Source organism: Hippopotamus amphibius, chromosome 9 (genome assembly GCF_030028045.1).
Source record: "Hippopotamus amphibius kiboko isolate mHipAmp2 chromosome 9, mHipAmp2.hap2, whole genome shotgun sequence".
NCBI classification, from domain to species: domain Eukaryota; kingdom Metazoa; phylum Chordata; class Mammalia; order Artiodactyla; family Hippopotamidae; genus Hippopotamus; species Hippopotamus amphibius.
In genome coordinates, this window is record NC_080194.1 from 38,770,715 (window position 1) to 38,775,771 (window position 5,057).

Sequence of the window (5,057 nt, forward strand, 5' to 3'; positions counted from 1 at the left end):
ACCAAATTGCTATATGGTCTGCACTTCTGGAGAGTTCCATCGCACAATGTAGCTATCGTAAATGTCTTTAATATGTTACACCTTAAAAATCTAGAGCCGAACAGTCTTGCATCAATTTTCCTTTTCCAGAAAACTGTCCTGAACCTTCTTATCTGTCTACAGATATAGGTGCCTTCAAGAAACTTTCAATCCATTTCACTCCTATTAGCTAAATGAGAAATAAAAATAACACAAGGAAGAAATAAAGGTTTATCCTTTGTTCATCCCCTAAAACAAGTCTACCTCTCAGCAAGATAAGGGAAAAGTCCTGATCGTGCATTCTATGGAGCTTATAATAGCTCTGTGATGTGTCGATTTGGGTGATCTAAACTACTGTGGGAAATTGCCCCTTCTATTCCTCTTGACTTCTTGTGGCTGGACTAATAATAAAATCGACACAGACTAATTAACAGGAGAAAAAGAAACAAATTTAATTCTGACAAATAGAGGTCTCATAGAAGTAGAACCTAACAAATTGCCAAAGCAGGCAGTTTTCATCGTTTTAGACAAAGGAACAATAAATTTGTGAGGAATTGACAAGACAAAAAGACTTGGCTTAATTAGTGAAGGATCTATACCAAATGTGGGTTTGGGGTTGTAGATTAGAGAAGGAACAACATTTGTTTATACAGGCTTCTTGGCCCCCAATACCCTGTCTCTGGTGATAAGATTCTATCTCCAGATGCAGGTTGTGCACTTTTGACATGAGAAACTTATTGTTTGCTTCAATATAGGCAGAGAGGAGGATTATAGTGTCCCTTTTGCATTGCTGTTTCTTAATTAACTTTTTTTAATTAAAATATGGTTGATTTACAATATTATATTAGATTCTGATGTACAACATAGTGATTCAATATTTTGTGTATTATACTTAATTTAAAGTTATTATAAAATATTAGCTATATTACCTATGCTGCACAATGTAATCTTGAAGCTTATTATTTTATGTGAAGTAGTTTGTACTCTTAATCCCCTGTGACTATCTTGCCCCTCCTCCCTTCTCTCTCCTCACTGGTAACCCCTGGATTGTTCTCTATATCTGGGAGTCTGTTTTTGTTTTGTTATATTCATTCGTGATAAGTGATAACACAGCATTTGTCTTTCTCTGTCTGATTTATTTCACTAAGCATGATACCCTTCAGGTCCATCCATGGTGTTTCTAATGGTAAAAATTCATTCTTATTTACGGCTGAGTAATATTCTATTATTGTGGAATCGTTCTTTATCCATTCATCTGTTGATAGACATTTATGTTGCTTCAAAATCTTTGCTATTTTAAATAATGCTGCTATGAACATTGGGGTACATATATCTTTCAGAATTAGTGTTTTCATTTTCTTTGGATGTATATCCAGGAGTGGAATTGCTGAGTCATATGGTAGTTCTATTTTTAGTGTTTTGAGGAAACTTCAAACTGTTTTCCAAAATTCTGCACCTATTTACATTCCCACCAACCATGATTCCCTTTTCTTCACATCCTCACCAAGATTTGTTATTCATAGACCTTCTGATGATTGCCATTCTGCCATGTGACATATCATTTTTGTTTTGATTCACAATTCCCTGATGATTAGCAATGTTCAACATCTTTTCATTTGCCTGTTGATGATTTACATGTCCTTTTTGAGGAAATGTCTGTTCAGGTCTTCCATGTTTCTTAATTTTCTTTTGGTTTTGGTTTTTAGTTTTTGATGTTGAGTTGTTTGATCTGTTTATATGTTTTGAGTATTAATCCTTTATCTGTCATTACTTTTGCAAATATTTTCTCCCACTCAATAAGCTGTCATTTTTTGTCAGTGGTTTACCATGCAAAAGCTTTTAAGTTTAATTAGATAGCATTTGTTGATTTCTGCTTTTGTTTCCTTTGCATTAGGAGATAGATATAGAAAATTGCTATAATTCATGCCAAAGAATATTCTATGTTTTCTTCTAGGGGCTTTATGGTCCTTAATCTATTTGGAGTTTATTTTTGTATATGATATGAGACAATGTTCTAATTTTGTTCTTTTAAATATAGCTGTCCAGTTCTTCCAGCACCACTTTTTAAAGAAACTGTCTTTTCTCCATTGTGTATTCTTACCTCCTTTGTCATAGGGGTTAATTGACCATAAGTGCATAGGTTTATTTCTGGTCACTCTATTCTGTTCCAAGATCTATATATCTGTTTTTGTGCCTGTACTATGCTATTTGATTATTGTAGCTTTGTAGTATAGTCTGAAGTCAGGCAACATGATACCCCCAGCTCTGTTCTTCTCTATTCAAGGTTGTTTTGTCTATTTTGTGTTTCCATACAAATTTTAAAATTAGTTGTTCTAGTTCTGTGGAAAAGCCACTGCTATTTTGATAGGGATTGCATTCAATCTGTAGATTTCTTTGGATAGCATGGTCATTTTAACAATATTAACTCTTCCAACCCAAGAACATGCTGTATCTTTCCATCTATTTGTGTTGTCTTCAATTTCTTATAGTTTTCCCAGCACAGATCTTTTACCTCTTTAGGTAATTTCATTCCTAGGTATTTTACTCTTTTTGATATATTGGTAAATGGGATTGTTTCCTTAATTTCTCATTCTAATAGTTTGTTGTTAATGTATAGAAATGCAACAGATTTCTGTACAATAATTGTGTATCCTGCAATTTTACTGAATTCATTGGTGATATCCAATAGTTTTTTTTTTTTTTTTTTGGTAGAATCTTTAGGATTTTCTATGTATATTATCATATCATGTGCAAACAGTGAAAATTTTACTTCTTCATTTCTAAATTGGATTTCCTTTATTTCTTTTTCTTGTATGATTGCTGTGGCTAGGACTTCCAATATTATGTTGAATAAAAGTTGTGATATTGGGCATCCTTGTCTTATTCCTCGTCTTAGGGGGAATGATTTCATCTTTTCACCATTGAGTATGATGTTAGCTGTGGGCTTTTCATATATTGTCTTCATTATGTTGAGGTATGTTCTCTCTACCTACTTTCTGGAGAGTTTTTTATCATAAATTGATGTTGGATTTTGTCAAAAGTTTTTTTCTGCATCTATTGAAATGATGATACAAGTTTCATTTTATTTGTTAATGGTGTATCACATTGATTGATTTGTTGACATTAAACCATCCTTCCATCCCTGGGATAAATCCCACTTGATCATGGGTTATCATCTTTTTAAGGTATTTTTGGATTAGGTTTGCTAATATTTTGTTGAGAATTTTTGCATCTATGTTTCTCAGTGATATTGGCCTCTGGTTTTCTTTTTATGTGTGTGATATCTTTGTCTTGTCTTTGTATCAGGGTAATGCTGGCCTCATAATATGACTTCAGAAGTGTTCCTTTTCTGCAATTTTTGGAATAGGTTCAGAAGGACAGGTGTTAACTCTTTTCTAAATATTTGGCAGAATTCACCTGTGAAGTCATGTGGTCTGAACTTTATTATTATTATTATTATTATTATTAGATTCACTTTTATTACTGGAAATTGGTCTGTTCATATTTCTATTTCTTTTTGGTTCAGTCTTGAGTGGTCATACATTTATGGGAATTTGTCTGTTTCTTCTAGGTTATCCATTTTATTGGTGTGTAGTTGTTCATAGTAATCTCTTATGATCTTTTGTATTTCTGTGGTGTCAGTTCTAACTTCTCTTTTGTTTCCGATTTTATTGATTTGAATGATATCTTTTTTTTCTTGATAAGCCTAACTAAAGGTTTGTCAACTTTGTTTATATTTTTAAAGAAACAGATCTTAGTTTCATTTATCTTTTCTATTTTTTTGCATTTCTAATTTATTTGTTTCTGCTCTGATCTTTATTATTTCCTTCATTTGACTGACTTTGGGCTTTGTTGGTTCTTCTTTTTCTAATTCCTTTAAGTGTAAGTCAGATTTATTTGATATTTTTCTTGTTTTTTGAAACTAAAACTTCTCTCTTAGAACTAACTTTAATGTGTCCCATAGATTTTCTAAAATTGTGTTTTAATTTTTATTTGTCTCAAGGTTATTTTCTGGCTTACTCTTTGATTTCTTAACCACCCATTGGGATTTTATTAGCACATTGTTTAGACTCCATGTATTTCTGTGCTTCCCATTTTTCTTCCTGTAATTGCTTTCTAGTTTCCTAACATTGTGGTTGTAAAAGGTGCTTGATGTGATTTCTATCCACTTAATTTACTGAGGTTTGTTTTGTGGTCTAACATCTGTTCTATCCTGGAGTATGTTTCATGTGCACTTGAAAAGAATGCGTATTCTTAAAACTGGATATATTACCCTGGCAGCAAAAGACTAAAAGACTAAGAATAAACCTGTTTCTCTAACATCTCTAGTAGGTATGCATATATACATGCACATATATGTATATGTATTTACATGTGTGTATGTAGGTATGTTTGAGAGAGTCTAAAATAGGGATTTCTTGAATAGTTTGCAAATTTGAACTTTCATGCTATCAAAGGAACAAACCACTACATCTTTAGTCTTCATATGTGAACAAGTCACCATGAAGGTGTAACTTCACAACCTACCATTGAGTTTTGTCTTAAGATCCCAAACAAGTTGAATTTCAATAATCTCCTTACTTTGTGAAAATTACAGGCATGTGGGGACTTACAAATCATATACAATGTTGTATAAAATATTTTTCCTGAATATAACTTCATATTAGTTGCTAATTGTGTCTGTGTACTTTCACACACAGTGAAATAGAACACAGTCTATTTCACTAGGAATATTGTGCATTTTTTTTCTATCTGACACTGCTCTTTTTTTTTACATTTTAATGAGTTTTTCATGTCCCTTCTGTATTGGATTCAATTTTCTGTTTTATTGTATAATTTAATTCTTTTTGAATTCCACACACATTTAAACACATATGCCAAATTAAATTTTTCTTCTAGTAAAATATAATGAAGCCTTTACTACAAAAAAAAAAAAAAAGAATGTGTATTCTGCTTTTAAGGGATGGCGTGCTTTATAGATATCTATTATGTTCATATGTCATTTAAGGTCAGTTTGTCCTTATTGATCTTCTGTCTGG